Source organism: Bos javanicus, chromosome 15 (genome assembly GCF_032452875.1).
Source record: "Bos javanicus breed banteng chromosome 15, ARS-OSU_banteng_1.0, whole genome shotgun sequence".
NCBI lineage: Eukaryota > Metazoa > Chordata > Mammalia > Artiodactyla > Bovidae > Bos > Bos javanicus.
In genome coordinates this window covers 43,472,920-43,500,750 of record NC_083882.1, presented here as the reverse complement: position 1 = coordinate 43,500,750, position 27,831 = coordinate 43,472,920, and the positions used below count along the sequence as shown (strand labels likewise).

Genomic DNA, 27,831 nt, shown 5'->3' with positions numbered 1-27,831 from the left:
GGTTAGCAATGTCCTATATGAAAGCCTTCAGAGAAAGACATTTTCCTCAGATGGCTATGAGGTACCCCCTAAGACCTGAAGAGCATTCAAAAGATCAAACAGGGGACTATTTAGGGGGAGAATTTCAAAGCAGTGAGATGAAGAATGGAGCCAAAAGTGAACATGATGAGCTGACCTGGAATGTAGACAAAGAGGAGGAGGAAAGCTACGATCACAGAAGTGGTCTTCAGATCCTCAGTCCCCACCACCACCTCTCCAGTTCCTACTCCTTCTTTAAACAAGCTGAGTACAGAAGTCTTGTTAAATAGTCAGTTTCTGAGTAAACGCATAGCAGACACTGCCTCTTAGACAAAAGTCCTGCTGTGTATTAGACTGAACCAGTAGCAGGAGCATAGTATTTTCACTGCAAGGGGAAAGATAATGTGTAAAGAATAGGTATAAGGGCCCTGAGACCAAATCATGTTCATTATAGACACCATATGAAGTGTCATAAAGTAACAGAGAAAGGAGATCATAAACCTAAGATCTTTTTATTAAAAACAACTTAATCACTGTTCATTTACTGAGGGCTGAGTTTTTCAGAGAATAAGCAACACACACATATTGCCTCAGGAACATCTAGATAGCCCTATCTCCTCAAACCTACACATGTCACAGGTCCCTTAAATCCTCAGTTATTTAGACCTCTGGAAATTCAAACAATACCAGGAATATGACATCACAACCACAGCTGTTTCATTGTTCTATAAACAATAACTAACTATTTGCCCAACACAAATGTCAGCAGGTCTGAACATCAAAACTAAGGCCCATTTCTAACAACAACTGAAAAATTAGTCAACTAGGTATCAATCTATCTTTGTGAATCTGCCCTCTGGAAAGTACAGTTCAGATAAAATCACAACAGATTTTCTTTAAAAGCCTGCATGCCTTACAAGGACTTCTAATAGGTTCTTTGTTTACTTGTCCTGCTTTGGCCAAGCCAGAAACAAACTGACATTTGTACTGCTATTAGCTTCTTAGTACTAGCTTGATTTGAATAACCCTGAATGAGGGATGCTGATGCTGAGAAGCTTCAAAGGAACCCCTAAACTCTGCAATGCTTTACAAATTTTTGTAGGAAGACGTCTGCATTTTTCTGGGGAGAAAACACAATTTCTATCAGATCTCAAAGGATTTCATGACTCAAAAAAGTTAAAACCACAGCTCCAAATATTTCTAATTTGGGCAGAAAATATTTTGACCACTTAAAAGTTAACCTAAATGAGCAGGTTTTCACAGAGTCTAAAATGAAATACACATACTACTAAATAACTGCTTTCCAGGTTGATAATGACCCAAATTAGGACATTATTTTCTCCATTCTTACCATGAAAAGCCTATGTTGATTGCTTCATGTGAGCAAGTTAAAATAGAAAATACCTCAAAACTTCTGTCTGAAGTCCAGGTCATCAGAAAATGTTCATCAAGACCTCCACATTTATATTAAACTTATTATGTTTGTGTTTTTAAGTGGTAGAGCAGATATGAAAAGGTAGGTCTACCTGAGGAAGACCCAGTATAGTTAAATCTCAACCTGGTTTATGCTGAACCACCTCACTTCTCCAGATCATAGCGTTAGCTTAGATTCAAGCAAAATAAAAGTAACCGTTATTTCCTGGGAAACTGTTTATAGAATACATCTGTTATACCTACATCTTGGATTAGATACACCAAATAAAATGAATAAATTCAATTTCTAAACTATCAGTAGTCAGAGTTGGGAAACTTTATAGAATATATCTGTTATACCTACGTCTTAGATTAGATACACCAAATAAAATGAATAAATTCAATTTCTAAACTATCAGTAGTCAGAGTTGGGACACACTAAAGGAGCTTTATATAAAATTTGAAGTGTTTTTTTTTAAAAAAGCTGAGAACATTTTTATATCTGGTCCCTTGGAAGACATAGGGAGGATAATATAAGTATCGGTGAAACTAAAAGAATAAATAAACAACAGCAAAAAAATGACTTTGTCAAAAGAGTAATTTATATCTAGTTTGATGGAAGTTCTACTTACAGCCATGGCAGAAAGTCTCCTATGACACTCCTGCAGATAAACTATGAACTCCAGATAAAATATAAAAAACAACTACCCAAAGGTGTGTGTGTGTGTGTTAGTAGTTCAGTCTTGTCTGACTCTTTGCAACCCCATGGACCATAGCCCACCAGGCTCCTCTGTCCATGCAATTTCCCAGGCGAGAATACTGGAGTGGGTTGCCATTCCCTTCTCCAGTGCATCTTCCCATCCAGGGACCAAATCCGGGTCTCCTGCACTACAGGCAGATTCTCTACAGTCTGAGCCACTATGAAAGCCCATCCAAACGTAATAGAGAACAAAAAACAGGCAGATTGTGAAAGGAGATGGAGGGTCAACTCTGGGGAAAAGGTAATAACACTGGAAAAGAGTCCCCTTTTGGCTAGGCAGGTCCGAGTCTGTGCCATGAGAGGTGGCTAAAATTCAGATAAAAATCCAGTCTTATTAGCTTGAAGAACCAGAGAACAGACTTTAAAGGCAACCATAACAGCTGAGAAGTGAGGGAGGGAAATTCCAAGGAGAGCCAGAGAGGGGGTACCACTAACTGTATAAATGCTGCTCAAGTCTCTGACTGATCCCTGAACCATGAGTGCATGGAACAGACCCCAAACAGCTAAATTAGGGCTAAAAGAACTGAACTGAGATTTAAGCTGCTGCTCACTGCTGGGAAACGAACAAAATTCAATGTTCTCTGAAGGAAAGTGACAGAATTCAGAGTCTCTATAACATACCATACACAATGTCAAGGACACAATCTAAAATTGTTTAGCATATAAAGAAACAAGAAACATGACCCATTCTCAAGAGAAGAGTCAAAAGAAACTGACTTTGCATTGACCCAAATGTTTGGTTTAGCAGTCAAGGATTTAAAAGAGGGGTGTTCATAATGAATGAAAAGCCAGTAAATCTCAGCAAAGAAATAGATACTATAATTAAATGGATGGGAAAAGTAGAATGGAGATGCAGAAGAGTTAGTGAACTGAAAAACAAGTCAACCACAACCACAAAGTAACCAAACTGTAAAACAGAAAGAAAAAAGATTAGAGAGAAAAGGGGGGCCAAGGGAGGGAAACCAGAGATATGGGAGACAGCAAGTCTAACATACATATAATTGGAGCCCCAAAGGAAAGAAGAGCAAATGCGGTTAAAAAGAATATTTGAAGAAATAATGATCAAAAATTTCCCAAATTTGGTAAAAGATATAAATTTACAGAGTCAAGAAGCTCAGTCAAGAATTCCAAGCAGAATAAATACCAAGAAAATGATATGCAATTAAATTGTTGAAAAAACAAAATTTTAAGAGAAATGATTGAATGGAGCAAAGAAAAAGAATACATTACATTAAGTAGAAAAATGATTGAAATTACTACTGCTTTTTATCAGAAACAGTAGGGATTAGAAGACATGGAAAACATTCTACATATACTAAAAGAAAAAAAAAAAGCCTTGTCAATCTAGAACTTTACAAACATTCTTCAAAATTGAAGGCAAAAATTAACACATTTCAGGTAAAACAAAGCTGAGAGAATTCACTGCTGCAGACCTGCACTTACAAGAATGAGAAGAGGTTATATACTGTATGATTCCATTTTATAACATTCTTGTAATGACAAAATTATAGAAATGAACATATCAATAGTGGTATTCATTCATTCATCACAGAAATGAATGATCAGAAGTCAGGGATGGGTGGAGGGAGGCTATAAAAGCACAACTCCAAGAATTCTTGTGGTGATGGAATATCCTGTATCCTGACTATATCAGGATGTTAATGTCCTGATATTAACATGTATCAATGTTAATATACTGGTTGTAACAGTATACTACAGTTTTTCAAGATGTTACCATTGGGTAAAGGAAAATAATCTCCCTGTATTATTTCTTACAGCAGCATAACTGATTCTACAATTACCTCAAATAAAAAGTTTAATGTATTTAAAAAGTGTATTTTTAATTTTAAAAAAGTGTTTTAATGTTTTAAACAACCGGCCAAGGTTTTAAAGCCGAAGCTGCAGGCAACACAAATCCAGCATTCAAAGCTATACCTGGGACAGAGTTCTTTGAAGACAGCTATGTTCTCCCTCTCTAAAACAGAAGCGTCATATAAACTGCCTCTTCTCACCACAACACCACCAATCCTATAAAGTCTAGTTCACATTATCTACAGCAAGAGTGATGAAATTTTTTTTCCCTAGGAATTTATGCATGCATGCATATGAGCATGCTCAGCTGCCCGCAAGGCTCCTCTGTCCATGGGATTTCCCAGGCAAGAATACTGGAGTAGGTTGCAATTTCCTTCTCCAGGGGATCTTTCTGACCCAGGGATTGAACCTGATTCTCCTGCATTGGCAGGTGGGTTCTTTACGACTGAGCCACCAGAGAAGCCCTTAGGAATGGATATAATCAGATGATTATGCTATCTTTTGCATAATGACAACCTGGGATGTCCTAGAACTGATCCTGTTAGTGACACTGGTCACCAATTCAGTGCTACTCATGCTATAATCAATTTCTTTCCTGCATTAAAAGATTTCACTATATTTTTCCTGTTATAAACATTTCTTAAATTGACTGCCCAACTCAATTTAGATTTTCAGTGCATGTTGAAAACCAACTATTGTATCTTCGATTCACTTCCTGCCCCAGCATTTCAATTTTCCTTGTCTTCTAGATAATTTCTCAACTTGTGCAGGAATCAGAGATCACCTTCTGTCAACTCTAACAGGGCACAATGTAGAAAGAGAAGGAAATGTAAATTTCTAACTAAATTAACCTGTTATTACTTTTAGATGACAACTTCATTACTATCAGCACTTTTTAAATAAGAGACAGCTTTAAAATAACACAGACTAACAAGCAGAGTGTTGGTACCTAAAGAAAACCATCTTACACTGCTCTCATCACTTCTTTCTCTCTTGTACACACAAAGTTGAGGTAAATTCACAGCTCCCACATAAAGTGAAGAAGACAACCACTCGAAGAGACAGCCTGTACCTTGGCCCCCCATCACCAGATGACTGTGGTGCTCAGGAGACAGACACTCACAAATATCCACAATGCAGATAGTGAGCTGCCCCCCATCTGGACAAGCCACAGGCCTCTTCTAAGGCACTATTAACCCAGGAAAGCTGTTTACCAGGCTTTCAAAGAAAGAGCAACAGAAACCATCTGTTACCCCTACGTGTTCCCCTGGGGCAAATTTGTTCACTTTCTTTCTCAATGTATTTTCTTTGTCAGACTAACTTTAGATTTGTACATATGGCCACTACCTTTATTGATGCTTTGCCTCCAACTTGATATCATCAGGGCACCACACCTAGTCCAATTCATGCAATTAGTATTCTTAAAATGGCTGAACTTCTCACGTACCCAATTTTAACAAGAGACTGACCCAATTTTAACAAGTACCTATCTAAAGAGGACTGCCCCAAACCACAGATAAGACAGAATTTAAGTAGCAAGCTATCGGGTGCAGACTGCCTCCTTTTCAGCCCAGCTGAATACCCTGCAGGGGACACATCTGTTGAGCTAACATATTGAACTAAGACATGTAATTTGCTGGTGTTTAGCGGGGGAAGTAAAAAGCTCTCAAATTCATGGTATTTCAGGCCAGTCTAACAAATCCAGTCCTGTGAGCTGGAAACACACATACTGTTCTTAACACAGTGAGGGCTCTCAGAGGCTATACATATGCATACACTGGGGTACTTAGAAAGCTGGGCTGTCCAGAAGACCAGGCTTAGGTAAACCCACTGGACTAGAATCTCTAAGAAAGAAGTAGCAAAGGACAAATCTGAGCAACAGTTCCCATGCTCTCAATACCAAATTTTAAAATAAGCAGTCTAAACTGAGTGTAAGAAACTAGGGTAGAAGGCAGGAGAGAGGGTCAAGGTCCTACCTTGACTACCAGATGTACGACCCTTAACAATTTACTGAGTTTGTGGGTCTTACTTTCCTCAACAAAAGATTTTTTTTAAAAAGTGGAGAACTCACTGGTGATCTGTAAAGGTTTTTCCAGCTTGATCATTCCATGACTTAATGACTACTGGGTCTGACCAAGCACAGAAATCCTACCTCTCAAATTGTGAGCATTGGTTATTCCTCTGCTGCCTTTCTCTTCCCCAAATCCCACTGAAACAATACCAGAATTAGGGAAGCATAAACCTACAGAATGAAAAATTGAAGATAATCTCCAAAAAGCTCAAGAACTTGTAGCATCAGGTACTTATGGAAGTAGGGATTAAGATGAGGCTAAAAACAGAAGGACTAATTGAAAGTCTATTTAAGAACCAGATGGCATCAACTCATGAACAGATAATACAAAACGTTGTATAACTACACAATGGAACATTATTTGGCTATAAAAATAAATGAAGTACTGTTATATGCTGCAATACAAATGAATCTTGAAAACATTATGCTAAGTGAAAGAAGCCAGACACAAAAGGCCACATGTTGTGCAATTTCACGTATATGAAATGTCTAGAATAGGCATATTCGTAGAAACAAAAAGTAGTACCAAGGGACAGACTGCTAATAGCTATGTAGTTTCTTTTGGGGATGATGGAAATGTTCTGGAACTAGATAGTGTGATGGCTGCACAACACAGTGAATACACTAAAAACCACTAAAGTCTACACTTCGGAATGACACATTTATGTTACATGAATTATATCTCAATTAAAAAAGAAAACAACCAGCTGGACCCCATCCCATCCCACCCCACCCGACCTCACACCTTTCCCACTCCACCTAGCTCCTCCATTGCAGAAGAAAAAGGAAAGTTTATCCTTTACAATGAGTAAATAAAACAATGAGTGGGCAAGGCAAAATGGGTGATTGTCGTCAGAAGCTACAAACTTCCAGTTATAAGATAAGTAAGTCCTGGAGATGTAATTCAGAGATAAGAAAGCCTTCCTCAGTGATCAATGCAAGAAAATAGAGAAAACAACAGAGTGGGAAACACTAGAGATCTCTTCAAGAAAATTAGAGATACCAAGGGAACATTTCATACAAAGATGGGCTCGATAAAGGACAGAAATGGTATGGACGTAACAGAAGCAGAAGATATTAAGAAGAGGTGGCAAGAATACATGGAAGAATTGTACAAAAAAGGCCTTCATGACCCAGATAATCACAATGGTGTGAGCACTCACCTAGAGCCAGACATCCTGGAATGTAAAGTCAAGTGGGACTTAGAAAGCATCACTACGAACAAAGCTAGTGGAGCTGATAGTGTGGGGAGCGAGCTCCGCCCGTGGCAAAGGTCATGAGGAAGGAGGCTTGACATACGCAAAGGCGGGATCAAGCCTCAGGAGTCTCCCTGGAAATTCTCGAGCAATCTACCCCCAAAACCAGAGTCTGCCTACTTTCTGCTTTGTGCTTTCACCTACACCTCTGACTTTACGGGGGGCTGTCCCCCACTACCTCTCTGAAAAAGAGTTAGCTTACAGCTCCAGTTAATAATTCCTGGGTGTGACAGTGTTTCAACCTACAAACTCCCTTGGAAGTCCTCTAGCCTGCCTGAATAGGTTTTCCCGGCCACATGTGATTGCTCAGAGCCTCCAAACTGTGAGAGGCATGAGATGTTGTAAACTGTCTAAATACAGATTCCTTTGAGCAGTTAAAAGATTGATTAGAAATTGTATTGGTGAAGGGATTCTCACTTGTTGGGCCAATGTTTGCTGCTAAGTCTCCATATCCCCTACCTGCTGTGTCCCTGGCAGTGTATTGATTAATATAATTGGTGTAAATAGTAGCTTTAATGTTTGTAACCTGGGACCCTTGAATTAATTCTTTTTCTTGTTATAGCCCACCACACCTTTGCTCTGTAGGAATGCAACTTTATCTAATGCTTTTTGGAGGCTGGCGCCTGACTTTAGAATAATCACCTTTAGAGGAAAAGGCCTCCAGGCCAGAAGATGATGCAAATCACCTAAACTTTTGCATATGATAAGTTTGCAGGAAGAAAGCCTGGCTTGCTGCATGACTCTACCCCTTCCCCCATTATCCTCTATGCATAACTTAAGGTATAAAAACTACTTTGGAAAATAAAGTGCGGGCCTTGTTCACCGAAACTTGGTCTCACCATGTCGTTCTTTCTCTTACCTTCTGGCTGAATTATTCAGCCTCTTTTCTCCACTGAATTTCTTCACTGAGCTATCCTCATTCTATTACTCTTTATATCCTTAATTAACGTTTAATTAAGCAGTTGTTTCCTGATCCTCGCCAACACCGTCCCCGCTTCGAATTCCCTGGATCCACCGGGGCTGGTCCCCGGCATGATAGAATTCCATTTGAGCTATTTCAAATCCTGAAAGATGATGCTGTGAAAGTGCTGCACTCAGTATGGCAGCAAATTTGGAAAACTCAGCAGTGGCCACAGAACTGGAAAAGGTCAGTTTTCATTCCAATCCCAAAGAAAGGCAATGCCAAGACTGCTCAAACTACCACACAATTGCACTCATCTCACACGCTAGTAAAGTAATGCTCAAAATTCTCCAAGCCAGGCTTCAGCAACACGTGAACCATGAACTTTCTGATGTTCAAGCTGGTTTTAGAAAAGGCAGAGGAACCAGAGATCAAATTGCCAACATCCGCTGGATCATCAAAAAAACAAGAGAGTTCCAGAAAAACATCTATTTATTGACTATGTCAAAGCCTTTGACTGTGTGGATCACAATAAACTGTGGAAAATTCTGAAACACATGGGAATACCAGACCACCTGACCTGCCTCTTGAGAAACCTGTATGCAGGTCAGGAAGCAACAGTTAGAACCGGACATGGAACAATAGACTGGTTCCAAATAGGAAAAGGAGTGCATCAAGGCTGCATATTGTCACCCTGCTTATTTAACTTATATGCAGAGTACATCATGAGAAACGCTGGGCTGGAAGAAGCACAAGCTGGAATCAAGATTGCTGGGAGATATATTAATAACCTCAGATATGCAGATGACAGCACCCTTATGGCAGAAAGTGAAGAGGAACTAAAGAGCCTCTTGATGAAAGTGAAAGAGGAGAGTGAAAAAGTTGGTTTAAAGCTCAACATTCAGAAAACTAAGATCATGGCATCCGGTCCCATCACTTTATGGTAAATAGAAGGGGAAACAGTGTCAGACTTTATTTTCTGGGGCTCCAAAATCACTGCAGATGGTGACTGCAGCCATGAAATTAAAAGATGCTTACTACTTGGAAGGAATGTTATGACCAACCTAGATAGCATATTAAAAGCAGAGACATACTTTGCCAACAAAGGTCTGTCTAGTCAAGGCTATGGTTTTTCCAATGGTCATGTATGGATGCGAGAGCTGGACTGTGAAGAAAGCTGAGTGCTGAAGAATTGATGCTTTTGAACTGTGGTGTTGGAGAAGACTCTTGAAGAGTCCCCTGGACTGCAAGGAGATCCAACCAGGAGATCAGTCCTGGGTGTTCACTGGAAGGACTGATGCTAAAGCTGAAACTCCAATACTTTGGCCACCTCATGCGAAGAGTTGACTCACTGGAAAAGACCCTGATGCTGGGAGGGATTGGGGGCAGGAGGAGAAGGGGACGACAGAGGATGAGATGGCTGGATGGCATCACCAACTCGACGGACATGAGTTTGGGTAAACTCAGGGAGTTGGTGATGGACAGAGAGGCCTGGCGTGCTGCGATTCATGGGGTCACAAGGAGTCAGACACGACTGAATGAATGAACTGAACTGAACCATAGTTAACAATTCAGTTCAGTCACTCAATTGTGTCTGACTTTTTGCGATCCCATGGACTGTAGCACGCTAGGCTTCCCTGTCCATCACCAACTCCCAGAGTTTTGCTCACACTCATGTCCATTGAGTTGGTGATGCCATCCAACCATCTCATCCTCTGTCGTCCCCTTCTCCTCCTGCCTTCAATCTTTCCCAGCATCAAGTTCTTTTCTTATAAGTCAGTTCTTCCCATCAGGTGGCCAAAGTATTGGAGTTTCATTTTCAGCATCAGTCCTTCCAATAGTTAACAGTAATATACTATATATCTAAAAGCTGTTCAAGGGTAAAAGTTCTCATCACAAGGAAGAAAACCTGTAACTATGTCTGGTGATAGATATTAACTAGACTTATGTGATCATTTCACAATATAAATATAAGGAGGGTCTGAGCCACCCTGGTGGCTCAGTGATAAAGAATCTGCCTGCCAATGCAGAAGACATGGGTTCAACCCTGGTCAGGGAAGATCCCACATGCCACTTGGCAGGTAAACCCATGTACCATAACTACCGAGCCTGTGCTCTAGAGCCTGGAAGCTTCAAATACTGAGGGCACGTGCCACAACTACTGAAGCCCACATGCCCTAGAGCCCCTGCTCGGCAACAAGAGAAACCACCACAATGAGAAGCCCACACACCACAACTAAAAAGCAGCCCCTGCTCTCCACAACCAGAGAAAGCCTGTGCAGCAATGAACCAGCACAGCCAAAAATAAACGAACAAATAAAATTATTTTAAAAAATAAAAATAGGAAAATAGAACATTTACATACTGAACATTGAGCCCCCCAGAGCTCTTCCCTTGGCCTCTCTTCAAGAAACCCTTGGCTCTCAAGAAAACTGGCAGCAAGGATTATGACTTCAAGGCGGAGATCTAAGGAGCCTTTTACATGAACCTGACCAGCACAAGAAAAAAGACCCAGAGATACTGGTGGCCCAGGAAAAAAACTATGTAGCCAAATCAATTCTGTAGTTAACCTCTCAGTAACCAAACCCCACCTACAAACACAGAGCTTCCCAATCAGCTTCCTGGTGCACTATTCTTAGATGTGAATGCATAGCCAGAGATCATGAGGCATTTGGGGAAAGACTACAATTAAAGAAAGACGTCAAGGGCTTCCCTCTTGGCTCAGATGGTAAAGAATTAACCTGCAATGCAGAAGACCTGGGTTTGATCCCTGGGTTGGGAAGATTCCCTGGAGGAGGGCATAGCAACCCACTCCAGTATTCTTGCCCAGAGAATCCCCATGGACAGAGAAGCCTGGCAGGCTACAGAGTCCATGGGTGGCAAAGAGTCAGACGTGACTGAGCCACCAAGCACAGCACACCCAATCGATCAATTAATGCAACTCTGAAGAAACAGAAAACTATATAGAAAAAAAAGTTTCAAAAATACTATTGATCAGGCTTAGAGGCAAGAGTACCCCATTAACAATGAGCACAACTAATACCGAGATCTTGGTTTCTAATATTATTCTCCAATAAAATGACTTAAGGCTACTTAGAGAAACAGCTGGTTCTTTAACTGAGCAGGAAATATAAAGGAGGAGCCTGGAACATCTTGTAGTGCCAAAAAGTAAGGAAGTATTCAAAAAAGTCCCACAATGATTCAGGCACATCAGACACAAGAGCCCACTGAACCATCTTCCAAGGGCCAAAGCTAGAATAATTTGAACAACAAAATAAATAAGCTGAGGGAATTTCCTGGCGTGCTAATAATCAGGACACCATGCTTTCAGTGCTGAGGGCGGCGGGTTTGATCCCTGGTCTGGGAACCAGAATCCTGCCAGCTGCTCAGCACGGCCAATAATAATAGTAATAATAAAGAAGTTGAATTATAACCCAAGGAATAAAATCAATATCCATGAGTGATGAGTGATACTAATATAAATAAGTCATTAAATAGAGGGAGAAGAGACAAATCTCATGTGCAGAAAAGTTCCAAATAATTTATGTAAATAAATACTCTGCTCTCAAAGAGGTGGAAAATAACTCCCCACTCCTTAAGTATGGGCTGCTCATAGGAAAAATCTGACAAACACTACCAAATGTGACAAACCTGATAAACATTGGAAAAACCTGATAAATGCTACCAGGAGATTAAGATAAACGTCAACAATGATAAGTCATGTTCAGAATATGTGTGTAACTCCTGATATACATACCTCTGTAATCTTCCTCTCAAAACACCATAATCCCAGTCTAATCAAGAAGAAAAATGTCACACAGACCCTAATTGAGGAACAGTCTACAAAACAGTTGACCAATATTCTTAAAAACTGCTGAAGTCATCAAAAAGAAAATTAGCCAGTTGAACGATTTAGCTAAAAGAAGCCTAAGCAAACATAGCTACTATTTATAATACGGTATCCTGAACGGGAATACTAGAACAGAAGTAGAGTTATGCAAAAACTAAGAAAACATGAATAAAGTATCTAGTCAGTCCAGGAAGTCTAATATCCAAATAACAGAATCCCATAAAGAGAAAATTAAGGGGAAGATCAAAAAAATAATTCAACAAAATCTTCCAGAAGTTAAGTGCCATGAATTCCCAAATTTGAAAGTGCACTTCAAAGATCTAGCAGAGTGGATGAAAACAGATCCACACTTTAATTAATGTGTCAATACTGGCTCACTAACTGTGACAAATGAGTGTAATGATATTACTATTGGGGGCAACTGCGTGTGAGGCATATAGCAACTTCTGTACTATCTTCACAACTTTTCTGTAAGTTTAAATCTATTCTAAAATAATACATATTTTAAAGATTTTAAAAATTATATTCCATTTAAACAAAATGTCCAGAATAAGCAAATCTACAAAGACAGAAAGTAGATTTGTAGTTGCCTACATCGAGGAGATATGAACTTCATGGTCTGTAAATTATATCTCAATAAAGTTTCTTAAAAAAAAGAGAGACAACAGCAAGCTTTGTGGAAATTTAAAAGGTTCTCTGCCAAAACTAAATTAACCAAGAAAGATGTATATATGAGATATAGGAAACTCAATCTATCACAGAAAAGTGTCACAAGAATAACTTCAAGATAAAGTAAAAGGACAACCTAAGGTATTAATATTATCTGTGCAATAGGCAGGCCAAGATTTCAAATGAAACAGATTGAGGAAGCTAGAGCAAGGATCCATAGTTTGTATCAGATTCTCAAAGGGATCTGGGAACCAACAATTACCTTAAATTAAAGTATGCGTTACAGGTCTCACTCAAGAGTCAAACCACAACAAACTCCTATAACAAAAAGAATCTTTCAGATGCTGCAAATCTCAAAGAGAAGAAATACAGAGAGTTCAGTTCAGTTCAGTCACTCAGTCGTGTCCGACTCTTTGCGACCCCATGAACCACAGCACACCAGGACTCCCTGTCCACCCAGGGACAAACTCCCAGAGTCCACCCAAACCCATGTCCATTGTGTCAGTAATGCCATCCAACCATCTCATCCTCTGTCGTCTCCTTCTCCTCCTGCCCTCAATCTTTCCCAGCATCAGAGTCTTTTCATATGAGTCAGCTCTCCACATCAGGTGGCCAGAGTTTCAGCTTTATCATCAGTCCCTCCAATGAAAACCCAGGACTAATCTCCTTTAGAATGGACTGGCTGGATCTCCTTGCAGTCCAAGGGACTCTCAAGAGTCTTCTCCAACACCACAGTTCAAAAGCATCAATTCTTCAGCGCTCAGCTTGCTTTATGGTCCAACTCTCACATCCATACATGACCACTGGAAAAACCATAGCCTTGACTAGACAGACCGTTGTTGGCAAAGTAATGTCTTTGCTTTTTAATATGCTGTCTGGGTTGGTCATAGCTTTTCTTCCAAGGAGTAAGTGTCTTTTAATTTCATGGCTGCAATCACCATCTGCAGTGATTTTGGAGCCCAAGTCTGCCACTGTTTCCATTGTTTCCCCATCTATTTGCCATGAAGTGATGGAACCAGATGCCATGATCTTAGTTTTCTGACCATGTTGCTGCAAATGGCATTAATTCATTCTTTTTATGGCTGCTGCCGCTGCTGCTGCTAAGTCGCTTCAGTCGTGTCCGACTCTGTGCGACCCCATAGATGGCAGCTCACCAGGCTCCCCCGTCCCTGGGATTCTCCAGGCAAGAACATTGGAGTGGGTTGCCATTTCCTTCTTCAACGCATGAAAGTGAAAAGTGAAAGTGAAGTCGCTCAGTCATGTCTGACTCTTAGCGACCCATGGACTGTAGCCTACCAAGCTCCTCCGTCCATGGGATTTTCCAGGCAAGAGTACTGGAGTGGGTTGCCATTGCCTTCTCCATTTTATGGCTGAGTACTATTCTATTGTGTATATATGCCACATCTTCTTTGTCCATTCACTTCTCAAGAGACATTTAGGTTGCTTCCATGTCTTGGCTACTGTAAATAATGCTGCTGTAAACACTGAGGTGAATTACAATGTATTTTTAATTCAACACAGAAACAACTATGGAAAGAAATACACAAAATATTAAACATGGCTAAGTTACTTCTGGGCTCCCCTTGTGGCTCAGCTGGTAAAGAATCCACCTGCAATGTGGGAGACCTGGGTTCAATCCCTGGTTTGGGAAGATCCCCTGGAGAAGGGAAAGACTACCCACTCCAGTATTCTGGCATGGAGAATTCCATGGACTTTATAATTCATGGGGTCGGAAAGAGTCGGACACAACTGAGAGACTTTCACTTTCAAGTTACTTTTAGAAGGCTGGACTATGGGTGATTGCGATTTTTTCTTTATGCTTTTTATGTACTTTCTAAATTTCCTACTTTGAGCACATATGATCCCAAGATAAAGAGATTATAGTAAAAAAAAATATATATATATATGCATAATAGAACATTTCTCTCCAGTTGGTAAGAGAATTCTTTTCAACTTGGATTTATAATACTAACTTATTCCTACTTTCTATATTGCAAAACTTACATGTCTTAATAATGTTAAAGTACAGGATTAAAATAAACATTCGGGATTCCCCTGGTGGTTCAGTGGTTAAGACTCCATGCTCCCAAGGCAGGGGGCCTAGGTTTGATCCCTGGTCAGGGAACCAGATCCCACATGCCACTACTAAGACCCAGCACAGCTAAATAAATAAAAAAATTAAAAAAACAAAGAGAAACTCTTCCTATTTATATATACCAATTTAAGGGTGAATATTAGAAGACTAATATATCATGTTCAGTTCAGTTGCTCAGTCATGTCCGACTCTTTGTGACCCCATGAATCGCAGCACGCCAGGCCTCCCTGTCCATCACTAACTCCGGGAGTTTACTCAAACTCATGTCCATCGAGTTGGTGATGCCATCCAGCCATCTCATCCTCTGTCATCCCCTTCTCCTCCTGCCCCCAATCCCTCCCAGCATCAGGGTCTTTTCCAATGAGTCAACTCTTCGCATGAGGTGGCCAAAGTATTGGAGTTTCAGCTTCAGCATCAGTTCTTTCAAAGAACACCCAGGACTGATCTCCTTTAGAAAGGACTGGTTGGATCTCCTTGCAGTCCAAGGGACTCTTCAAGAGTCTTCTCCAACGCCACAGTTCAAAAGCATCAATTCTTCGGCGCTCAGCTTTCTTGACAATCCAACTCTCACATCCAGACATGACCACTGGAAAAACCACAGCCTTGACTAGATCGACCTTTGTTGGCAAAGTAATCTGCTTTTGAATATGCTATCTAGGTTGGTCATAACTTTCCTTCCAAGGAGTAAGGGTCTTTTAATTTCATGGCTGCAATCACCATCTGCAGTGATTTTGGAGCCCCCAAAAATTAAGTCTGACACTGTTTCCACTGTTTCCCCATCTATTTCCAATGAAATTATTTATTTTAAACCAAAGAAACATGTATTAAAATAGTTCCACAATATTAACACAGTATTTGAAAACTGAAATGAATAAAACTTAAAATTTAACTCAAAGCCAAAATAATTGTAGGAGTCCTGACTCATCACCTACAAAAGGGACTTGCATAGCTATTATTACTCACTGACTGCAAAAGGGGGAAGAAACATCACTTTCTGCCTTGTTACTAAAATTCCTCTTAGGAGGAAAAAATATCTGAAATTCATGACCCAATACTACCTTATAGTGAAAACTCTACCGAGACTCTAAGTTCAGTTTCCAATTAGGTTCAGTTTCCAACTAGACTCAGCGTGGTTCTCCCTTCCCAGATTACCACAAATGAATAAAGCATGAAACAGCATACCAGGCTTCCCTGCCCTTCATTATCTCCCAGAGCTGGTCAAATTCATGTCCACTAAGTCGGTGATGCCATCCAGCTACCTTGTCCTCTGTGGTCCCCTTCTCCTTTTGCCTTCAATCTTTCTCAGCAACAGGGTCTTTTCCAATGAGTCAGCTCTTCGAATCTGGTGGCCAAGTACTGGAGCTTCAGCTTCAACATCAGTCCTTCCAGTGAATATTCAGGGTTGATCTCCTTTAAGATTGACTGGTCTGATCTCCCTGCAGTCCCAGGAACTCTCAAGAGTCTTCTCCATCACCACAATTTGAAATCATCAATTCTTCAGCATTCAGCCATCTTTACAGCTGAACATGACCCCTGGAAAAACCATAGCTTTGACTATACAGACTTTTGTTGGCAAGATGATGTCTCTGGTTTTTAATATGCTGTCTAGGTTCTTGTCATAGCTTTCCTTCCAAGGTACAAGTGTCTTTTAATTTTATGACTGCATTCACCCTCCACAGTAATTTTGAAACCCAAGAAAATAAAATCTGTCACTCACTGCTTCTACTTTTTCCCCTTCTATTTGTCATGAAGTGATGGGACTGAATGCCATGATCTTAGTTTTTTGAATGTTGAGTTTTAAGCCAGCTTTTTCACTCTCCTCAATCACCTTCATTAAGAGGCTCTTTACTTCCTCTTCACTTTCTGCCATTAGGGTGGTATCATCTGCATATCTGAAGTTGTTATTTCTCTCCTGGCAATCTTGATTCCAGCTGTGATTCATCCAGCCCAGAATTTCTCATGATGTACTTTGCATCAAAGTTAAATAAGCAGGGTGACAATTTATCACCTTGCTGTACTCTTTTCCCAATATTGAACCAGTCCTTTGTTTCATGTTTGGTTCTAACTGTTGCTTGGTTCTACCTGTTGCTAACAGGTAATATGTTCAGGTATTCCCATCTCTTTAAGGATTTTCCACTGTTTGTCCTGATCCACAGTCAAAGGCTTTAGCCCAGTCAATGAAGCAGAAGTAGATGTTTTTCTTGAATTCCCTTGCTTTCTCTATGATCCACCAAATGTTGGCAATTGGAGGCTAATTACTTTACAATATTGTGGTGGTTTTGCCATACATTCACATGGATCAGCCATGGGTATACATGTGTTCCCCATCCTGACCCTCCTCTGCCTTCTAAGCCCATTTTGTACATCTGGAATTTCTCTGTGTCACATATTGCTGAAGTCTCGCTTTAAGTATTTTGAGCATAACCTTACTAGCATTCAAAATGGGTGCAACTGTACAGCAGTCTGAATATTCTTTGGCATTGTCCTTCTTTTCCAGTCCTGTGGCCACTGTTGAGTTTTCCAAATTCGCTAACATACTGAGTGTAGTACTTTAACAGCACCATCTTTTAGGATTTGAAATAGCTCAGCTGGAATTCCATGACCTCCACTAACTTTGTTCATAGTAATGCTTCCTAAAGCCCACTTCACACTCCACAATATCTGGCTCTATGTGAGTGACCACACCATTGTGGTTATCCAGGTCATTAAGACCTTTTTTGTAGTTTTTCTGTGTTCTTGTCACCTCTTCTTAACCTCTTCTGCCTGTGTTAGGTCCTTACCGTTTCTGTCCTTTATTGTGCCCATCCTTGCATGAAATGTTCCCTTGATATTTCAAATTTTCTTGAAGAAATCTCTAGTCTTTCCCATTCTATTGTTTTCCTCTACTTCTTAGCATTGTTCATTGAAGAAGGCCTTCTTATCTCTCCTTGCTGTTCTCTGGAATTCAGCATTCAGCTGGGTACATCTTTACCTTTCTCCCTTGCTTTTCACTTTCCTCAGCTATTTGTAAGGCCTCCTCAGACAACCACTTTGCCTTCTTGCATTCCTTTTTCTTGGGGATAATTTTGGTCACTGCTTCCTTTACAATGTTATGAACCTTTGTCCATAGTTCTTCAGGCACTCTATCTACCATATCTAATCCCTTAAATCTATTCATCACCTCCACTGTACAATCATAAGGAATTTGATTTAAATCTAGTGGTCTGAATGGCCTAGTGGTTTTCCCTACTTTCTTCTTTCCCTACTTTCTTAAGCCTGAATTTTGCAGTAAGGACACAGTTTTCTACATATCTTTTTAAGTGAAAAGCACTCCTTTTCAAAAGGTCAATTACATGAACCCAAATTTTTTCATAATTATCTACACATTACTTCTGCATATTTCCTACTCTCTTGGCAAGATATGGAATGAGAAACCTTGAAGAAGAAAAAGGAAAAAACATATATACCACCTGAAATCCACTGAAAACATTTTCATATTGTATATTATTTCATTAAGCTTCATCACAACCCTCAGAGGGCTTTTACAGATAAGGAAACTGGCTCAGAGACAGTAAGTCACCAATGAGTATAAGACAAAATGGGGTTAGAAACCCCTCCAGACATCCCATCCAATGTTCTTTACACCTACTGCATGAGCGCGGATGTCTCTTAAACTTTAGAATTTAGAGCTGTTACGAAGTACATCTCGATGTTAAGAGTAAGTAATCTTCATCAGAAGGTTAAAAAGCCATTAAAACCTCAAGTTCTACACTGTGATACAAAGCAGTATCCTCAACCCACAGGTCATAAGAGGGGTTCCTCCCCAACTAAAGCAACCCAAGTCTCCTGGATCCTTTCACTGCTCCAAGTACCATCAATCTTCAAGTTGCAGTTACGACAAAGATGGCCCCTCAGACTCTTCTCTTGGCACTAGAGATCCAGAGAGAGTAATAAATGAGGTTAAACTGGGGGCCCAACCTGCCAGTAACTGAGTTTAGTAAGAGTAACATGAACACCTGAGACTAGGGCCTTCTATCAGTCCTTGGAAGAAAACCAAGACTAAAAGCCACCATTGTTGCTGAAGCTTTAGATGAAAAGCTTCTTAGAAAGGGCCCAAGAAGCAAACGTTATTTCACTTTTTTTTTCCTCTCCACCTTCTCAATGTCCATTGTCTTCTGTATCTCTCATAGTCTCTTATATGATCAGACTATGAAAATGAATCAGTTCCACCTATATCAACAATCCTACAAACACTGATCCTTCTTTTCCTAGAAAATTACAGGTCTGCTAAAATGAGGACCCTAGCAGAATGACTAACAGAGTAGTAATTTTCCTGCAAGAGTTATTTATAGTAGCAATAGTGGCAGCCCATAGTGAGAGGGTAAGGGCAGGAAGGCCAGGGGTCTCCAAAGGAGGAAATAGGCTGCAAGTGTCAGACATTTTATCTCTGGGAAGCGGCAGGAGGAAACAAACTAGCGATATTTTTTCTCTTCTCTCAGATAAGATCAGATCAGTCGCTCAGTCGTGTCCGACTCTGCGACCCCATGAATCGCAGCACGCCAGGCCTCCCTGTCCATCACCAACTCCTGGAGTTCACTCAGACTCACATCCATCGAGTCAGTGATGCCATCCAGCCATCTCATCCTCTGTCATCCCCTTCTCCTGCCCCCAATCCCTCCCAGCATCAGAGTCTTTTCCAATGAGTCAACTCTTCACATGAGGTGGCCAAAGTACTGGAGTTTCAGCTATAGCATCATTCCTTCCAAAGAAATCCTAGGGCTGATCTCCTTCAGAATGGACTGGTTGGATCTCCCTGCAGTCCAAGGGACTCTCAAGAGTCTTCTCCAACAACACAGGTCAAAAGCATCAATTCTTCGGTGCTCAGCCTTCTTCACAGTCCAACTCTCACATCCAGACATGACCACAGGAAAAACCATAGCCTTGACTAGATGGACCTTTGTTGGCAAAGTAATGTCTCTGCTTTTGAATATGCTATCTAGATACAAATTTAAAAGGAGGTTTCTCTTAAAATACTGTGTTGCCATAAAGACTCTTGGTTTCACCTGAAGTTAACTATTCTCAAACCTTGAGTTAACCAATGCGTTTTTCTTATGGAAATGTTTGTCTTAAGCTATGTTAATGTACTATGCATTTACCCCAAACTCTGTCTTCAAGTCAGTTGTGCCTAATGGCTCAGAACCTACTTGACAAATCAATATGTTATACTCAGACATTGTTCCCCTAATCTATGTAAACGGAACTATTTGTATGGTAATCTGCCCTTCTACAAGATTCAAGTCAACCGTTTTATGGTCTGAGATGAATCGTCTGGTGCCAAGATTATCCCAAAATACATCTTATGGATGAGGGGCCTAGTGCCATTCTGAGTTTTAAGACATTCCTTTCTTTCACTAACAGACTGCTGCTACTGCTGCTGCTAAGTCGATTCAGTCGTGTCTGATTCTGTGCGACCCCATAGATGGCAGCCCACCAGGCTCCCCCGTCCCTGGGATTCTCCAGGCAAGAACACTGGAGTGGGTTGCCATTTCCTTCTCTAATGCATGAAAGTGAAAAGTGAAAGTGAAGTCGCTCAGTCACGTCTGACTCTTAGCGACCCCATGGACTGCAGCCTTCCAGGGTCCTCCGCCCTTGGGATTTTCCAGGCAAGAGTACTGGAGTGGGGTGCCATTGCTTTCTCCTAACAGACTGCTAGTGACTATATAACATCCAGCTGAAGACTAGCAGGGGAGTACTCTTTCTGCCCCCTTCTGATGCCTATGTCAGAAGCTTTCCCTATCTCCTTTATACTTTAATAAACCTTTATTACACAAAAGCTCTGAGCGATCAAGCCTCGTCTCTGGCCCCAAATTGAATTTTTCTCCTCCGGAGGCCAAGAATCACGGCATCTTTTCGTGGGTCAACAACAACCTTTCATCTTGGGGGCTTGTCCGGGATCCTTCAGGACAAGGTAAGGATGCTTGGAGCTCTAGTTCTTTGTTCTCCTAGCGTACACGTTTTCTGCTGTACTCTACTAACTCTACGGTGTGCTTGTGTGAATGAATGAAACGCCCTGCACGAAGCAAGTGAGGAGCCCTGCTCTGTGGTTCCACGGTGATCTCATATGGCTTATGGCAGAAACCTGTCGGGAGTTTATACCGACCTGCCAATCCCAAGAGGCACCCAATGTCTCCTTTGGGGACCGACCAGAAATGGGCAAAGTGTGTGGACTGAACTTTCCTTTCTCGGTCAAACTTTTCGGTCTCTTTGACCATTTCATAACTCCTTGGGAATTAGAAGTACTAACCTAATCTATTGGATCATAGACTTTCAAGGGACTTGTAATCTATGCTGTTACTGTGTACTGTGAGTTAGGTCCCAAACTTGGACTGGTAGTCAGGAAGCACCTAGCCTCGCTAGGAATCAGAAGTTCGGAAGCTAGATGGAGCTCTAGCTCCAAGAACATCTCTGAAGTTAAAGGTTACTCGGATTGGAACTACAATGGGTTCCCTTTAGTAACACTGGCTCTTAGTGGACCAGAGGAGGCTCTTATACTGGTGTGGTGATGCTTGGAAGGAACATCTCAGTTTTATGTTGGTATTGGTCTTATCGTGGTCAGGAATATACTCAGGGTTGTGCACAGACACTCAGCTGACAAATGTTTCCCCCAGCAGTCTCAGCTTGGGAGACATTCTGGAAGGTTACTCTGATTGCACCCGGATGACATCAGAGGCAAGTAAGGTTTTAATGGTGAGGAGGTGGACATCGGTCAGGGATGCCATCAGGTCTACCCCTAGTGTATCCCCACCCCGTCTCGGTGGTAGAACCAGGAGGGATGAGTATGACGCCTGCGTCGGTAAGGGACAGACTAAGTCTAACCAGGAAAGAAAAGCTTTGGTGGAGGCGGGGGTGGGGAAAAAAAAAAAAAAGAAAAGCTTTGGTGTACAGTCTGTCTACACCCCCATCTAGAGCAGCGAGGGACACCTCCGGCAGAAAGATGGCGCTGGTGACTTTTTTTTCTCTCTTACAGATGGGAGCTAACAATTCCAGCCTCACTCCTTTGAACTGTACCCAGAAAAACTGGGAATAGATTTGATCCCCAGGCCTTCCTGCCTGTTACCCTCTCAATAGTCTTCAAGCTATTACAATCAATTACCATCATTTCTTTTTTCCCACTATTATTTTTTCATAATCTACCTGGTATATTCTTATTTATTTTACTTGTTCCCCTAACTAACTCTTTAATCCTAGCTTCCATTACTATACTCTAAATAGCATATGTTATAGCCAAACAGTATGACTCAAGATTGCCTAAACATGCCCCAGAGTTCCACGTTCACCCACCTTTTACCCATCCCCACCATCGTCAGGCTTCCCCAGTGGCTCAGCAGTAAAGAATCCACCTTCAATGAAGGAGATGCAGGTTTGATCCCTGGGTCAGGAAGATCCTCCGAAGAAGGAAATGGCAACCGACTCCAGTATTCTTGCCTGGGAAATCCCATGGACAGAGGAGCCTGGCAGGTTATGGTCCATGGGGTTGCAAAAGAGTCGGACACAACTTAGCAACTAAACAACAACTCACATCCTCAAGTTTAAGTCGTTCCTATCCTTCAATACTTCATTCAAATGCCACCTCTGTTATACAACTCTCTAATTAAGCTAAACAGCAGTATCTTAATAAACTGACTTCAAGATTTACAGTTAATGCATTTCCATCCTTCCACCTGTTTCCAATGAAAGCTCAGTTTTGAATAGATCCAATTTATCATTTTTTCGAGACTGTTAACATGCCTTAAAACTTTGGTTCAGCAGTCGAGATTTAAACACTGAAATGGTTCCAACCCACAAAGTGACACCTTTGAAAAGAAGCTCAACCAAAGTAGCACGACATCACAAAAACTGTAAAAAAAAAAAAAAAAAAATACCCTTTGATCTGCTAAATCCACTAAAATACCACCTAAAAGGCACCAAGAAAAAAACTAGCCCCCACTAAAATAGCACTCAAGGAGCATTTTTTAGAAAAGCCATTTCTCATGGTAAAGATATTTATAACTGCAGGAAAAAGAAGAAAAGCAAATGCTTTAAAAAAAGTTAGGTACATTAAGACAAAGGGATACAATCTATCCATTAAAGCAATATACACAGGAAAAGAAAAAATTCCTTATTAATTACAATATTAATACAATTGAGTTAAGAAGTCTAAATACAAACAAGGCTGATCAAAATTTTTAGAGCCAGGGAACTTCCCTGGCAATCCAGTGGCTAAGATTCTGCCCTTCCACTGAGGGGGACAAGGGTATGATCCCTGGTCAGGGAAAGAAGATCCCACATGCCATATGATATGGCCAAAAGATAGAAAAAAATTTTTTTAGAGTTAATGGCTCCCAACTAGAGGCTCATAAATGAAATGGTAATGATAGGGGCACCACTTTAAATATTTCGAAAAGCTACACTAAAACATATTTTTAAATATTACATAAATTAAAAGGTCAAATTTCTTTGCCTGTGGCTGGAAGTACAGACATACCTGGGCTTCCCAGGTAGCACTAGTGGTAAAGAACCCACCTTTCAATGCAGGACACATTAAGAGACATGAGTTCAATCCTAGGTTGGACAATTCCCTGAAGGAGGGCATGGCAACCCACCCGTCATCTTGGCTAGAGAATCCCATGGACAGAGTAGCCTGGCAGGCCGAAGAGTCAGACATGACTGAAGTGACTTAGCATGCACGTACAAAGATAAACCTGAGACAGACTGTGGGTTTGGTTCCAGACCACCTCAGTAAAGCAAATTATCACAATAAAGCAAGAGTAAGTCACACGAATTTTTTGGTTTCCCAATGCATATAAAAGTTATGTTTACACTACGCAGTAGTCTAGTAAGTGTATAACAGTATTATGTCTAAAAAATTAATATGAAGATCTAAATTAAAAATACTTCACTGCTAAAAAATGCTAACCATCACTGAAGCCTTCAGCAAGACAAAGATCACTAATCACAGATCACCAGAGCAAATATAATAATAATGAAAAAAAGTCTGAAATACTACCAGAATTACCAAAATGTGACACAGCGATATGAAGTGAGCAAATACAGTTGAAAAAATGGTGCTGATAGACTGGTTTGATGCAGGGTTGCCATAAATCTTGACTTTGTAAAAATGAAATATCTGTGAAGTCCAATAAAGGGAAGCGCATAAATGAGGTATGCCAATATTAACCCCAAGTTGTACTTCTAATTATTTCAAGGCAATCAGAAGTTATAATTGCCAATAATATACCTTTGAAAAATTTTTTAATCCAATTATGATTTTATAAATTCGGGGGGTTAAAAATAAACTATTTCTAATTTTTTTTTATAAAAAGTACAATGAATTATCTTGTATCCTTCACTCAATTTCAACAAATATCAATGCATGTCCAATCTTACTTTATATCTGTACACCCTCATACCAAATTATTTTAAAGCAAATCCAGACATATCTACAATATTTCACCATGTGTCTCTAAAAATAAGACTTCTTTTTCTTTTAACATAACCACAATTCTATTAATACACCTAAAAAAATTTGACCAAAAGAATACTTAAAGCTAAATATCTAATCAGTGTTCAGATTTCCTTAACTGTCGCATAAATGTTTGAAACTAGCTTTCCAATCATTAAGTGGACCTAAAGGAAAACAGAACATAGTGGTCTTCATAATTTAAAAAATTTTGTTTCCAGGAATTTTTTTAACATTAATTTATTTGGCTGCATCAGGTCTTAGTTATGGCACATGGGTTCTTCGTTGCAGCGCACAACATTACAGCGTCAGATCTGCAACTCCAGATCACATGCTATCTCCAGGGCATGTGGGACTTTTAGCTCCTAGATCAGGGATTGAACCTGTGTCCCCTTGAAGACTGGTTAAGTGGTTAAGAAGGCAGATTCTTAACCAATGGACTGTCAGGTAAGTCTTTCCAGGAATTTTTTTTAATAAAATTATTTAAGAGCCTGAGAAGAAAAGGTAGCAATTTCTCTGTATGAATAAACCACAAACAAATTAGAGAAACTTCTGATCTGGCATAAAATGAGGAAAGATGGATGGTGAGAGTTAGACATGATTCTCAAAATAGTTAACAATCAATACAATATGGGCACCAACCAGTCAGGACAAATGCTGGCCATATACATATTCACATATGGTATACAGACTGGGCATCAAACCTGGATAGAACTGTGACTAAGGAACAAACAGAGAGGCCTCAGGAAATTGCTTCCCATGTGAAATTCACCCCTGTCTGCAGTGGAGCAACAAGTTACAACCACAGCAGTCACAAGCAAAGTTGCCACAAGGTCTTGATAAACTTATCTTCTACTTTGCACAGCTGTTGAAGAAGGAATTCATAGGGCCTGGATCCATCTTAGGCCTGTTCATGCTGATCATGCTCAGCCACCTTTCCAATGGACTCTGAACTCTGTGTTTAGTGCCTATGAAAACAACAACAGAAGGATAAGACCCCCTCCAGACAGGGGAACCTTGAAGATCGTATCTAGGTTACTCATCGCCTAAGAGAAAACATACACTAATCACCCCTTCCTCCAGACAGGCCATAAATTTTTCTGTATATATCAGAGTATAACCTCAGGTTTATTGATTATTGGCTAATTGTTTGACTGTTTGAGCACACAGCACGTGAATGATGGGGTTATTGGGATTGTATTTTCCTTGGTTTACGTAAGTCTCAAGGAATTTGGAGTGGTGGGTTCAGGCACGTACACACAGGGTATAAAAGGTTTTCACAAATGCTGGTCGGGGTCCTTGGCTAAGAGGAAACTCTGCCTTGGGCCCACTGGTGTAATAAACTGCACTCCACTATCTGCATTGTCCTTCTGAGTGAGTTTGTTTCCCAGAACGTGTGGCTACAACACTGTAACTGATCATTATAGCTGCAACTGTTAATCCAAGCATCTATCATTTGAACTAGGCAAAGAAAGAATCCTCTTTTAAACAAATAGAATGGGAAAGTAGAAAGAGTTCTTGATTCTAGCATGACCCAGACATATAGGCTGCTGGTCTCTAAAAGTTAAAACCATAATATCTGGCACTGATAACTGGGAAAGTTATACTGCTTATAGATCACAGCTACTTAAGTTCTTTTAGTTTATTAAAGAATGTAAAAGATAGTCTTACATGATTATTTAGAATCCTTTCATAAACATAGGGCATGCCCTGGCCATTTTAAAGTAAATGTAGAACATACCTAAAGAAAATAAAGATGGAACGAACTCCTGAAAGGACACAAGAAAGCCTGGAATTCTAGACCTGGTTCAATACACAATCAAGACTTACGCAAATCACTTTATCTTCCTGGATTCCAGTTTCTCCACCTTCATATACAACACCTGCCAATTTCCCCACTTTCACCTCCTATAGCCCACCTCTCCCTCTTTACACAGCATCTGTACTAACTCACTTGTTCCTCAAATGTGGCATGCTTTTTCATGCCTTCATTCTTTTTGTAGATGCTATTCCCTGCCTAGCATGACCTTCATACCTTTCTTTGCCTGATTAGCCAAAATTTACATTTTTTCAAATGAATGCTATCAAAATCTACAGTATTCCAACAATGTTGCCATTTCTCCAAGTTCTTCTGGAACTCTTCTGTGGAAGCTATTGTCAGAGATATTAACTAGTCAAAAAACAAATCTGCTCCTTTGAAAGTAGTTCATATCATATTTTCAGGTCCCTCACCATCCGAGCTCCTAGAACTAAAATCTATCTAGATAGATGTGGTCTCAGTTCAGTTCAGTTCAGTCACTCAGTCGTGTCTGACTCTTTGCGACCCCATGAATCACAGCACGCCAGGCCTCCCTGTCCATCACCAACTCCTGGAGTTCACTCAGACTCACGTCCGTCGAGTCAGTGATGCCATCCAGCCATCTCATCCTCTGTCGTCCCCTTCTCCTCCTGCCCCCAATCCCTCCCAGCATCAGAATCTTTTCCAATGAGTCAACTCTTCGCATGAGGTGGCCAAAGTACTGGAGTTTCAGCTTTAGCATCATTCCTTCCAAAGAAATCCCAGGGCTGATCTCCTTTAGAATGGACTGGCTGGATCTCCTTGCAGTCCAAGGGACTCTCAAGAGTCTTCTCCAACACCACAGTTTTTCAAAAGCATCAATTCTTCAGCGCTCAGCCTTCTTCACAGTCCAACTCTCACATCCATACATGACCACTGGAGTGGTCTAACATCGTTTAAAACAACACTATCCACTCACTCACTCAACAGTAGCTATTAATGCTGGCTAAAACCAAAACTTTTTGTCAACCAAACCACATTTTTGCCATAAATCCAATTTACAGACAACTACAAGCCTTACATTTTTGTGTTGCTATTAAGTCCTCCCTTCTATCACACCATACTTCTGCATCACCTATTTCTTTTCCCCCTCCTTAGCTTTTCCCCCCCTCGGCGGCTTGCAGGATCTTAGTTCCCTGACCAGAGACTAAACACAGGGCCATGACAGTAAAAGCACAGAGTTCTAACCACTGAATCGCCTGGGAACTCCTTGCATCACCTATTTCACCACACAACTCAAATCTGTTAACCCCAACTATATTCTAATCATTCCCTTCAAAACATTCTTGAATCAAAAAATGATAGCTGACGGTATTCCCCTCCTCTAGAAGTCTACTCCCTTAATAAAGAAAAGGTAGTTATTAAGTCACTAACACATTCCTAGTGGGTCCATGTTGGCTCCTAATAATCACAGCTTTCTTTTCTAAATCCTCATAATACATCCTTAATAAACCATCTGAGATTTTGACCAGGAATATGCCAAGCTCTTACCTTCTTCTCAGACTTAAAAATATGTCTACTGTGGTAATTCTATCATTCCTTAAAGATTACTGACAGTGACTAATCATCATTATAATCATCCCAAAATTCTTTCAGAACACTAAGGTGTAATTTGTCTGGGTCATGAGACTTGAATTTATTCAGAGAAATTAAATGCTTCTATGTAAATGC

At 40.5% G+C, this 27,831-nt stretch overlaps 1 protein-coding gene and 1 long non-coding RNA gene across 5 annotated transcripts in view; both read right to left on the bottom strand.

Annotated features, from left to right (window-relative positions):
- Window positions 1–27,831, bottom strand: part of DENND5A (DENN domain containing 5A) — a 95,101-nt gene that overhangs the window by 53,211 nt on the left and 14,059 nt on the right. The window contains exon 1 of one of the 4 annotated variants that reach the window (XM_061440839.1): window positions 22,166–22,186. The exons of the other annotated variants lie outside the window; for them this stretch is intronic. The gene's annotated coding sequence lies outside the window, so the exon portion shown is untranslated. Of the gene's footprint in view, window positions 1–22,165; window positions 22,187–27,831 lie in introns of those variants that run through there. 4 annotated transcript variants of the gene reach the window in all.
- Window positions 12,731–21,715, bottom strand: LOC133261964 (uncharacterized). Its single transcript, XR_009741183.1, has 2 exons — window positions 20,528–21,715; window positions 12,731–20,235 (listed from the first exon to the last, which is right to left on the bottom strand). It is a non-coding gene; the product is annotated as an uncharacterized LOC133261964 (long non-coding RNA).